A 13,106-nucleotide genomic window follows, 5' to 3' on the forward strand; every position below is an offset into this window, starting at 1 on the left:
GTCACAGTACCACAGCTTACTGACATTTGAACAGAACATCATTACTGTTATTAGCAAACACCTGGGTCCTACTACGATAAGTCAAAATGTCTGCTGTGGAAAAAGTAGGTGTAGAAACAGATGTGCACATCTGGAAATGGAGGAGACATGATGAATACACGATATTCGTGAGTTTGTAAATATCTTTTATAGCACGGATCAAAGTCATCATGTTTTCTTTCTTTACTAAGAAAAATTGATTTGTAGTAAAAACTGTTAAATGAAACTTAAATGGCTAAATAATCATCTAATTATACAGTCAACATAGATTTCACCATTAACATACAATGTCATTAAACCTCAGGAACATCAAAGCCTGTCACCACCCTGCATCTGATGCCTAAACAGATGAACATAGTTTATACATGACTTCTGTCTGTGCGTCTCTCCTCCTCTGCCTTCATATGACTTAATGATAAACATTGTATTTATAGAGAAATCTCACCGCTGCCTGCAGTTCTTTACATAATCAGCACAATAGCATGATCACCCAGCGCTGCTCACATGCCGCGACTCATGTGATACATCACATCATTTATCTGCATGGAAGCAGGAGAGCCACTGCTGCAGGCAAACCCTGTTCTGACTCCGTGTATGTATAATTGTGTGTGTGTGTGTGTGTGTGTGTGTGTGTGTGTGTGTGTCACCTACTGTGTGTGAAGTCGATCCTGTTTGGGCATATGCTCTGATTACTTGACCCAAAAGCTATGTCAGTGTGAAGAGCACAGAGCGTCTGTGTGTATGTGAGTATTTTAAGACTCCAATCTTGGTGGTGAGATTTATAGTGAAGTACAGAGGTTAGTCAGGATTCATCCAGCCAATCCGTACTCAGACATTTACTGTTAGTTTTCTTCTCTCTCTGATCATGAATGTGGCAGAGAAGAAAGAGAGTGGTGTTTAGTCTTTTACAGCCATCCAGTAATAATGTTTAGTTTGATAGGCACAGATAGATATCATACATATATGTGGCATATATATATATATATAGCCGAGGCTAATTTTCACTGCCTACCTTGATCAGGTTTATGAGGTTCATATTGTGTAGAGCAAAATTTAAAAAAACACAAAGTACGAACTATACACAGAATGTACAACAATAAACTATATAAACCCTTAGGAAAGCAACATGATCAACAGAACTTAAACTCTAAGGTTTTTAATGTTTACAGTGTCGGTTCTCGTTTCGTTTCCACTTTGGGGACAAATGCAGGTGCAAGTTCCAGGTACCTGCAGAGGTTGCTGGTGTGTGTTGTGACCTAAAAAGGACTTTCAGTTGCATTATGACAATTTTTTTATGACGATAGGCGACTCTGTAGAGCTGCGCCTAAAGCAATGGATGAAAATAAACGAGATGTGGAGCTGAAGTAGTGGAACAAAATGTGCCAATTTCAGGAAATCTAAGAAGACTATGAGCCCACTGTAAAACAAAATGACCGAAAAAGTTGACACAAAGGAGGAGGACTAGCAAGTGGAGTCTGGTGGGTGAAGTGGGAGGTGGAGGGGGAGAAGAGGAGGCATTTCAAACTCTGATAGACTCCACTCGATGAACTCTGGGAGGTAGATTAAGCACAGTGTGTCTATGTAGAGACAGACTGTCTGACTGACTGTATTTCCTGGCTGCTTGGTCAGCGGCCTCCATCGTCAGAGCACAGCCTGAAATGTTGCACACTGGCTAAGTAATTGGCCCTGCTCAATACTTTGATAAATGCCTCCTTCCCTGCTCCTCCAGCCCTCCTCTTTCCTGGAGGCTCTGAAACGCCCCCCCTCCACTCCCACCTCACTCATTAGGTTAACTGAGGAAATGTCAAACTGCAGCGCTGCTAATATCCAAATTTAGATATTACAGTGTCAGGTATTATAATGTATAATGTGATGTCTAATATTAGAAAATGGAGGGAAGATTGTAGAGTATGTGAGCCATGCTGGCTGCAGAACATCCTGTTACAGTCCTGGTTAATCAATTTTCAATTTGCTCTGTTTTTTCTCCTCCTTTCCTCTCCTCCTTTTTCTTCTTTCCTTTGGTTTATGTTCTTCTCCTTGTCTTTTTTGACTGCTCTCTCCTTGATTTCATCCCTCCTCTCCAACCCATGGACCTCTCCATATAATTTCCTTTCCTCCATATATTTTCTTTCTTTCATTTACATTTCTATTTTTTGTATTGTCTTGACTTATGTCCTTCATTTTTCCTCTCCTCTCCAACCCATCTTCAACCTTCCCTTTCCTTCACATTTCATTTTTTTTTGTCTCCTCTTGACTTATGTTCTTCATCTCTCCTCTGCCAGGCGCATATCCCCTCTCCCCATCCATCCGCGCCCCCGAGGCTAAACCGCGCTCCTCGGCACCCCGCCCGGCTGCGCGCAGCGTCTGATGTGTGTGTGTGTGTGTGATGAGGGACCGCGGGGAGGGGGAGCGCGATTGTGTGTTTGTGTGTGCAGTATGAGTGTGTCGAGGGGGAGAGAGAGACAGAGAGAGAGAGAGAGACAGAGAGAAAGAGAGTCGAGCAGCGGCGGAGCGCAGCACCGAGGACAGTTTTCTCCGCCAGTCTTTCGTACTAACATCTGATACTATGATCATCGCTTCGAGTGCACTCTGGCACTAGAACAGAAGGTAAGAGACATTTCCCTGACAGTTGTACTCTGTTTGTGTACAGCGTGTGCCTGTTTGTTGTGCGCACTTGTTCATGTGCGCTTGCATAGCCCCATGCGGGCATCACTGGCTGCTGATTCTGGCCGTGTACGACCATGTGGAGCTGCTTCGTGGTGCCAAAAACTAGACTGTTGGCGGAGTCTCGCTCTATAAGAGTTGTCAGCGCTTTAAAGTCGTTAATTATATGTCATAACCGATGTGTCTGTTTACAAAGACATGCGATGAGAATCTCTGTTTTGACAGCAATCGCCATAATCTTTGGATTGGTTTTGATATAAAAGCCGCGCTCGACAGATTTCCTCCCGTAAAAACCTCCGCGTCCTATTTTCCCCTGAAGTTTTTTAGGAGCGTGAGTGAAATGCTAAGGATGTTGCGGGGGTTTTGTGCGCTGCACACAGACTACATTAAGCCTCCTGCCCGGCGCTTTCATCCAAAGTGCCTCCCAGTTTAATGAGCGTTACTGCCCTGCGTGCCCCACAGGGAGTCCGTGCAGCTGGGAGCGCTGGGATCAACAACACTCACTGTGTGTGTTTGTGCTGCCTTTTTGAATGGATAGAAAAAGTTAACCACGCATATCGTTAAACTGATTCTGCTTATAGTAAAAACATAGCGTATGTTTCAGACGTGACATAAACAGGTGAGAATATCACACGGGTCCTGCATGTTTACATTGTCGGTGCTGTTGTGTCGTTGGTGAGGTTGTAGTAGTAATTCTCTGCTGATACTGCGCCTCTTGGCTGCGGAGACCGGCGTCAAGTCAGCGGAAAGAAACGCTTAACTTCTGGTTGAACTTTCAAAGTAAAGGCATGCTATTGAACGCTTTCACGCTTGTTTGCGCTGACATATCCCCTTTGGTCGGGGTTTCGTGTAAAAGGTCGTACTTTTATATTGGATAGTTGCACATCATCCATCTTTATCTCTGTCAGAAACCAAAGTACGCCAGGCTTAATTGGTGAAGTCTAATTAAATTTAGTAAAACACACGGAGTATTTTGAGATTAAAATTTTATCTGATTACGTGACAAAATTCTATTTCAACAGTATTCCTTATTGTTTCAAAATGTACACCCTTTACGCTTTTATCTTGAAAAGTGCTTCGCTGGTTTTCCGGTTTGCTCCTGTCTCTTTCTGCCAACCTTGACGCAGCAGAGTGATCTGTCCGAGCAGGACGTCTGTTCTGGTTGGTTTGTGTGTGTGTGTGTGTGTGTGTGTGTGTGTGTGTGTGTGTGTGTGTGTGTGTGTGTGTGTGTGTGTGTGTGTGTGTGTGTGTGTGTGTGTGTGTGTGTCCACCTTAACGTCACACTACTCCAGTTCATGATGCCGGAGCGTTTTAACTGACCGAGCGACTTCTGCTTTAAAGCGACTTAGAGGTGCAGGCGCCGTTCATTAATGTTGCGTAACTGCGTCCCAGCCGTTTTAACGACGGATACAGTTATAGATGGAAAATAAATCTTGCATTTTTGTAAATAATTCTGTTCACCATATGAACGAAATAAACGCAAACTACACAAAACAGTCCATTTCAATTATTGCACATGCATTTACATGCATGCAGGGAATATATGCGTCTTATTCGGCAACATATCCAGGAGTGATTTCGAAATAGGTCAGTGTAACAATATAGACAGTTTTAATTTATATCAGATTGTGGTCTATTGTTTCAGTGTGACCATTTTTTTTTTTTTTTATTCACATGACTTCAGCTTTGTAAGCTTGAGGCGGACCTGCAGGGCACACAGAAGGAAACACAGCACTTGATTAAATGTAAAATAGTTTATGCATTCAGTCTGAAGTCTGGCTGTAGTTTTAATGAGGGAGCTGGCTGCAGCTGTAGCGGCTGTAGAGAAAGAGGAGAGGTGTGGATCCTCCTCCTGTGCACAGAAACTGCAGCGGGGCTTCCCTGGGCTTTTCCTCCCTCTCTCTCTCTGTCTCCCTCTCTCTGTCTCTGCAGTTTTTCTGGGACTTCCCTTGTTTTCCCTGCACCAGCCGTTAGCCCAGCCCTTCCTCCATTCATCTCCATGCCTGTAAGGCCGCACAACTCCCCTTCCATCCATTGTTGATGGAAAAAGGCTGCATGATACAGATGCAGCAGCAGAACAGGAAACAACGGGGATCCTGATGATTAGAAACATTATAGGGATATAATGGGAATTTAAATGTCATAAATTATAATAAGGCACCAACAGACACGTCATTTGTCCCTGAGGAAATGTGTAAGGAATAATTAGTGTTGTTTCATCATTTCATCAACCTCAGCTCAGGGTGTACAGTGTGTTCTTCTTCTTGGACGGTGGTTTGGACACAGGAATGATGACACTTTTGTTTTTCTGTCCTTTGACATTTGATATTTGCTTACACCACCCTTTGCACAACCCCACCAACATGTTTAGCTCCTTGTGAGCAACATCCAAATGCTGCTTTACCTTTTCTATTGGCTGATGGATTATTCATTAACGCCCCTCCTTCCTCTCTCTGTCTCCGTCTCCCTGCCTCTCCTCTTCCTTTCCTCCATTATCTCCCAGCTCTCTATCTCTCTCTCTTTCACCCCTGCCTTCTTCCATCTTCTCCTTCCTCTCCCTTGCCTCCTTTCCTCTCCTCTCCTCCCTGCTCCCACGGCATCTCCTCCCATCCTTACATCCTCTATATTTTTTTCCTCTCTGCGTTGTAGTACATTTCACAGCTATAAGGCATTTAGCAGACTCTCTTATCCACAGCCACTTACACATAGAGAAACATACATGTAGCCTATATGTTCCCCTGTTTTCTGCATCTTTTAACCTTTACTTAACCAGGGGCTGCTGTGCTGCTCTTTCATCACCACCCATACCACCCATACCATACCTTTGGGTGCTGAGCCCCTCTGATGGAGCAAAGGGCTGTAACATAAGACTATACGTTCCAGCTCAGCTGGTACTGTGATAATCTGCAACATTTTAATATAGACTGAAATATTTGTTTGTCTTTGCTTACGGTTTAGCAGAAAGCCACATCAGGAAACCTCGCCTCTCTTCCCACTGTTGCTCTGTAGACCTGATGTGATGAAGTGATGTATTTACTGTTTGTAATAAGCAGGAGAAGGAAATGTAAAGTTAACATGATCAGAAAAAATAATGATACACTAAAGCAAATGAAACATCATCGATGGAAAACCACAATCAGCACTGTCTCACGGACAACGATTTCTAGGCAGCGCAGTCCAGAAACACTGGCCAAGAATATGTAGTGCCAAAGAAAGACATAAGATAAAATGTTTAAAACTGAGCTGTAATACACCAGCACAGGCTGTGGAGTCATCCAGACGTGCTGTTTTAGTTGAGTTTTTTCATTTTCATCATTAAACTATGCATGAGGATAGACAATAAGTACAGCCCTGTGTTGCAACATTAAGAAACGAGACTGTCCTCATGAGGAAAACAACAGCACTAGTTGTTTGTTCATATTCCTAACACAAAGTATGTTTATGTGAACATGACGAGGCCTTAATGTGGCCATTTGAACACTGGGTTTAGTGTCTCAAAGTCAGAAGACAGATGTTGTAACATTTCAAAACCCATTAGGGATAAGGTGTGACTGTGACAAGGTAGACCGCTGGTCATAGACGGCTTCCTCCTGACAGATAGGGTTTTAGAGCTGCGAGAGATTAGTCAATATATCAATAAGTCAATCGACAGAAAATCAACATTACGCTTCTCTGGGCTGTATGTTGGATATAAAAAGTTGTGAGGAGAACACGTGTCCTGGACTTTGTGATATTATGCATTTTTCATTGTTTTCTCTAATGTTTTATGGACCAAAAGATGAATCGATTAATTGAGAGCATAATAGTTTTTGTTTTATGCTGTTTTGTAGATTTTCTGTTAACCATGACCACAGTAGTTTCTTACCTTCACCAAGTAGTTAGATAGTTGTGCTATATGCATTTTGAAAGGAACTGAAAAACTGCCCATTTGATCTTTAGTTTTGAGGTGATTGCTTTGAAAATAAAACCTGGATCTCCACCAAATATCCTGGTAACTAACAAACAAGCAGGATCAAACGCTCCTTGCTGGAGGTTTAAAGAATCTGCAGATGACTGTAAAGATGAGTGTGCAAATATCCAAACAACATAAAGGACACACAAAGAGCAACAAACCAAAGACGCTTAAAAAAAAAAAAAAAAAAAAAATCTACTTTATCAAATGAACCTTCACTTTCTCCATCTTCTTTTATCTCATCGCCTCGTTATCCATTTTCCTCCTGACTCTTAACTCCTCCTTGTTGCTTCCTCGGTCTCTTCTGTCTGATTGCTCTCATGGGATACATACAGAGGCTGTTTCCATACCTCCAGCCTCATCCGCAGCCTCTTTTCACAGTTTTTAATTACACAAATGATGTGGCTGAGTGGTGCAGGAAAAATAGCATGTGTCTGAGCGGAGGGTGGAACACAGGCTCATATAAACAGAGACAGGGATTGATTTTCTAAGGCAGGACAGATAGACTGTCACTTAATATTGTGGAGAGAAGTCTTGAGCTTTGTCACTTTAGTGATTTTAAGTGTAAATTTCTATATGTGGGAGCACTGCTTTGAGATGCATCAGGTTTGGCTGAAATGGAGTCAGTGTGAAGTGAGATATTGGTGAATGGCAAACTAATGAGCAAATACATGAGCATACAGGCTGATCTTCTCCGATACCTACACCTCCAGTTTCTTCCTCTGGAGCACTGAAGTTCAATACGATCCATGAGATGGACTATAAGACAGGTAAACAGGCAGAAAATAAAAACTAGACGTCAGATACACAGAGCCTTACAGAGGAGCTTTATGAAGGGTCATAAGAACGAAAACATGTCAAAAAGACTGATGGACCAACAGACATACAGAAAGAACCTTTGGTGTCACATGTGGAGCAACAACATCAAGCTCCTCTTATTCAGCTTTTTCTTTGTGTTAAAATCTTGTCTACACTCAAGAACTAGAACAAGAAGAACTACAACATGTCGAGTCACAAGTTTTACTGAGCAAACTGACTTTTAAGCCTTAAAGTCCTTTCATTGCAGGGGAATCATTTTAAACATTCAAGCTGTGCACATGTCCTGCCAGTCAGGTGAGATCCATCTTTTTATTCTTATGGAATTTGACTAGATCAGGACTTGAGCGTTGTTTGTCACAGAAGTCCAGTCCAACAGTGTGAAAATGTGAACGGTGTCGCTTCAAGTGATGAACCTTCAAAAAAAATGATCATCTGAATCTGCTGTTCCTCTCAGCCTCACCAAGCTTCTTGTTACCATGCAGTGTTTTCATTCCCTCTGATTCACAGAGGAAGGCTGAATTGTATCATTATATGATGTGTATTATGCTGCCATTTTAACCACAGTCAGAGTGGGCAAACCGCTGCACCGCTGCAAATCTGTAAATCTGTATCATTATTACTTGTGGAGGCTGGGCATGCTTGTTTTTCTACACTGTGTTATGACTGGCTGTGACTGACTGTAGTCTTGGCACATTGCTGTTGCTGGTTGTGGCTGTAGCCATGGCTGTGGCCTCAGTTGGTATGACTACTAGGCTGTGACCCATTAGTATTTAGTATTAGTATCATGCAGGTGTCTTTCCGGTGAAGTGACATGGTTGTGCCAGCTGAGGACTGTGTTGAAGCCTTTCTTGAACTTCTGTGATAACACATCCGTCGTATCTAATAACAGAACAAGGCTACTTTAAAGCCCAAGAGGCTTCACTATGCTTCACTGTTCTTTCTCTGCTAATGTTAAAAGGAGCAGTTAAGAGTATGGCTACCATTGCCATATCAATAACGCCATAGAAACAGCAGCTGTGGTCACAGTGGCTGTGCTCTGTCAGAGCTCTGCCTTGTGAAAGGTGTAATGAGCAATAAATACATCATGTCAAGTGTTGCATCATCTCTGCTTTCTGTCAAATCTGCGGGTCATTCCTCTAAACTGGCAGTGCATTATACCTCTCTCTAGGATTGGTGCCACACTAACGGTTCCCAGGGATTAGACAGAAGGCAAAATGTCACTAACACATAAACACAAAGACACACACGAATGCAAAAGTGATATGGAAATGAAAAATGTGCAGTTTTAACTTGTAAGAGACAAATGAAGTCATAGTTAAAGAGACTGACTGCACAAACATCTCATGAACTACAACTACAGATTCTTCAGACAGAGAAGCAAAGACAGAGAGCTGCGTGCTGCATCTGTATCACTGATGAACTGAATACTGTGTGTGTGTGTGTGTGTGTGTGTCATACAGTGTGTGAAGAGCCTCAGCCTCCTGCGATGAAACCATGCTGATATGTTTGAAACTGTGTCTTATAGAGGTAGTAGGCACACACACACACACACACACACACACACACACACACACACACACACAGTCATCTGAAGGAGAAATGGATTTTATGTGTCACATTCTTCTCTACTTCTACAGCAGTGATGCATTATGGGTTGAACTGAGCTGCACTGTGCCTGTGCGCCTTTGTGTCAGGTGCCTCGAAGAATTTCACTTTCAGTGCTACAAGGTTACGTAACCAGAGTAACCGTGGCACGTTTCTGTTGATGTTGGATTCCTCTCGCTCTCCTGGCATCGAACCAGTGTCTCTCCAGCTTCCTAAAGCTTCTTCCTTTCAGCTCTCACCTTTACACTTGACTTTGGCTGCCCCGCTCTCTCTGCCCATCCCACTGTGTTTCTCTCTCACTTCTTTAATTTGCATTTAAATAATTTGTAATTAGCCTTTCCTCCACTTGCACTTACATACATGTCACCTCACTCACCCATACTCGCTCTCTCTCTCACCAGTCTCTACAGCCTGCGTCTTGTTTCTATGAATGAAGGTTATAGTGTCACTGACATACAGTTTACACTGTGAGCCTTTGTTAAACTTTGTGGCATCACCTCAATCATCACCACCTCTATATACTGCTGTACTACCAAACACACACACACACAATGAAGATTTAATATTTGTAAAAATGTTTTTTGTGTGTGTGATGTCGTGTAATTGTCAGGTACTTGTGATGAAAATTTCTTGTCCAGGCGTTGAGTTAAAACTGGGTTATTTGGTTGTTAATATCTGTTGTTCCAGCAGCAAATGAATAATCATATCAGTCCTCATAAGTTCTGTCGGATGGTTTGTGGCAGTGAATGTGCACACTGCTGCTCTGATCTCTGTCTCTGCTGTGAGTGAATCCACTGCAGCGTTTCTATTGAGATTCAGATTCACAATTTGGAGCAATGTTTTGACGCCCCACTGTGACTTTCTCCTCATGATTCTTTGCCCTTGCCTGAGTGTTTGTGCATCTTTTTCTGCATGCTTAAGGGATTGTGGATTATTAGCACCGTGTGTGTGTGTGTGTGTGTGTGTGTGTGTTTACAGTATGTTATGTCTCTGCTCAGTGTGTGCCTATTAAAAGCTCAGAGTCTTGGCATTAGGACTCCAGAGGGAGTGGGACTGCTGGTGGGAAATTTTTCATCTGACACCAGAATCAGACACGGAGCAATTTATGACTCCTTCTTCCAGCTCTTTGTTTCTCTCATCCCTCTATCCTCACTGCCTCACTTATGTCCTCTCAGGCTTTCTTGTCTTTGTCCATCTTTTATCTTTCACCCATTCTTCATTCCTCCAGTTTCAATGAAAAACACCCTCTTAATTCTTCATTTCATCTCTTCTTGCCTTTCTCTCTCCATTGCCCATCTTTCCTTTGTCATCCTCACACATCTGTCCCATCCTCCAAATGACTTTTTCATTTGTCAAGTCATTTGTCATAATCTCTCTCCAATCCTCTTTTACTTCTTCGCTGTTATCCTTCCATGCTCTCCTCTGCTCATATGATTTCCTCCTCTTTCATCTCCTCCCCCTTTGTTACACCCATTACATCCTTCTGCATCTCATACCATTCTTTATCAGCTGTTTTCCTTTTTCCACACTGTTTTCCCTCTTTCCTCTTGATCTGTTTTTCTGTTTCTCCTTTCTTCAGATCTCCTCCCTTCTTTAATGCCTTATTTTTCATCCTCCAACATCCTTTATTTTGTTACTCTTACTAATCTCTCTCCTCTCATCCTCTCATGCTCTAATTCTTCCCCTCTCTACACCTCCTTCTTTCCTTTCTCTCTTCTTCCTCTAACTACCTATTTATTTTGTCCTTCCCATCATTTTATCTCATTGCCCTCATACTGTCCCCACACTCGACTCCCCTGCCTGTCATATCTGTCATCTGAGGGTGTAGTCAGAGGTGTTGCTGCAGTGTGGAGGACACTAGTGCTCTTGTGTGGGCAGGTGTGGGCTGGATTAGCTCTGAGTGGACTGTAGGTTTGGAGAGTGGTGATTGTGGGACTCTGTGCCTCTGAGGTGTTCATTTATTCATACACCAGAGATGAGAGGTGCCCACTCAGTGACCGTGTCCTTTATTAGTCCTCTTGTTCTTTTTTTCTATATAGCCATACGTTTAAATAACTCCTTCAGTCACATCTGTAAAATCACCAAAATGAGAAATTTTAAATATTATGAATTTAATCAGAGTCTACAGTCATGCTGTCAGCTCCATGAGACTGTACATAGACACAGTTGTGCATGAGCTCAGTGCTAACATCAGTATGCTAACATGCTTAATGACAATGTTAACTAATACTAATCCATTATAATGTTTACTATGTTCAGCATTTTAGCATTGTGATGGGAATGTCATTAGTTTTGAAGTATTTAGTCATAAACCAAAGGATCTGACCGATTTAATCCATCAATTCAGTAGCTGTAAAGATATTTCAATAAAATCCCAAACTGTCAACCTCATGCGTGTGTTATAGCAAAAGTCAGTGGATTCATTGTCTGGGGACCGTAATATAAAACATGGAAATCCACCTGATAGCTGAGCTTAGTCTGGACCGAAGTGGTACCCTGAGGCTATATCGCATCACTTCTGCTATGTTTACACCTGGCGTCAGCACTACTCCGGAGTTTTCTAGCGCCTACAACGGGGACTTTCATGACCATGAAAGTCACAAGAAAGTCTTTGCCTCAAACCATAAAAGAAAATGGTTGATTCTTAGAGGCTTTTATAGTGTTTCATTCTCCTTTTTTAAAATATTTTCAGTCTGTGTTGAAGACAGTCATCCAAAGTCTAAATAACATTTACTTGACTCTTTTTGACTTAAAACCATCACCAAACATCCTCTGATCCAGGCTCCGCCCACTCATCTTCCTCCTCGTGTGACTGACAGATTCAGCACCTGCCTCGTCATCCTTTATTCCTTCTCCTCTGACCTTCGTTCTTTCCCTCCCCCCTTCACATCACCTACCTTCAAGCCACTCTGTCTCAACCCCCCACCTTCACTTCAAATCTGCGTGTGATTGACAGGCAGTAAATGTGTCCACTCATGCATTTCCTCTCTCCTCTCAAGGATCAGGAGAAGGAGAAAGTGAGTTATTAGTGATTCGTGATGTCATATGGCACCACACAACCTCAGTCTCTTTTCTAATGTAACAAGAGGCTGATGTTCATTTTGCAGTCGCTAACATGTAGATATATGTAAATGTCACTTAAGAACACTACTAGGGTGGTTTCTGTTTGCACATCTGCAATTCAGTTCTGCTCTTTCAGTCAAGCAAATATCAGCTGACATGTTTCTGTTCATGCCAAATAAAACAGTGTTTAATATACAGCCCATCCTAGCAGTATATTAAAGGAATACTCCAGCAAAAATGTGACTTAATACCCTCGTTGAATCTGTTTCAGAGGGCGCTGACTCAACTTTATGGTCATTTTGGAAGCTGCAGTTTGTGATGCTGTTGAATTGTATTATTATATACTGGTGTTTTAAATTATTTTGTCCACCTAATTTATATCAATGAAAACAGAAACACTTTGTTGTAAGGCAACACAGCTCAGCAGCTCCACAAACTCCAGCCTCCAAAGTCACCTTAAAGTTGAATCCATACCTCTCTGAAACCTTCATTATCTCATTGGATTGCATCAGTTTTACATCATAAACAGGCAAGTGAATTTATGTCATGCTATCATCTCCTCAGCTTCACTGGAAGTAGAGGGTCTAATAATTTTTTGGTTAAGTTATGGGCAGGGACAAGCAACTTAAACATGTTAAGCTTATGGTAAGATCATGCTAATGGTTCATCGAAGCACACATTAATGATGGGACACAAACTCCAGTCTCTTGCATGAAAATCAGACGCACTACCAACCCACCACCAGCCTGACCTCTACACTCTTCTGTTCACCCTTCTCTACATAATGGATGAACCACTTCCTGTATTGACGCTGGCATTAATGTCATTCCTAGGGATACAAAAGCTGGGATGCACCTGCAGGCCACGAGCACTGAGATGTGACAGACGTTTCCACCAAATGCAGCTTTCAAGTTTCACATTTTACCGCTTGGACATTTCTGTGTCTTTTGTGGAACTTCAGTCA

The 13,106-nt window shown here is 42.3% G+C and overlaps 1 protein-coding gene across 1 annotated transcript in view; it reads left to right on the top strand.

Annotated features, from left to right (window-relative positions):
- The first annotated feature begins 2,425 nt into the window (after window positions 1-2,425).
- slc8a2b (solute carrier family 8 member 2b) overlaps window positions 2,426-13,106 on the top strand; it is a 162,625-nt gene continuing 151,944 nt past the window's right edge. Inside the window, exon 1 of the mRNA XM_056373471.1 lies at window positions 2,426-2,646. The gene's annotated coding sequence lies outside the window, so the exon portion shown is untranslated. The remainder of the gene's footprint in view (window positions 2,647-13,106) is intronic.

The sequence above is a fragment of the Seriola aureovittata genome, chromosome 4, assembly GCF_021018895.1.
Source record: "Seriola aureovittata isolate HTS-2021-v1 ecotype China chromosome 4, ASM2101889v1, whole genome shotgun sequence".
In the NCBI taxonomy this organism is placed as follows: domain Eukaryota; kingdom Metazoa; phylum Chordata; class Actinopteri; order Carangiformes; family Carangidae; genus Seriola; species Seriola aureovittata.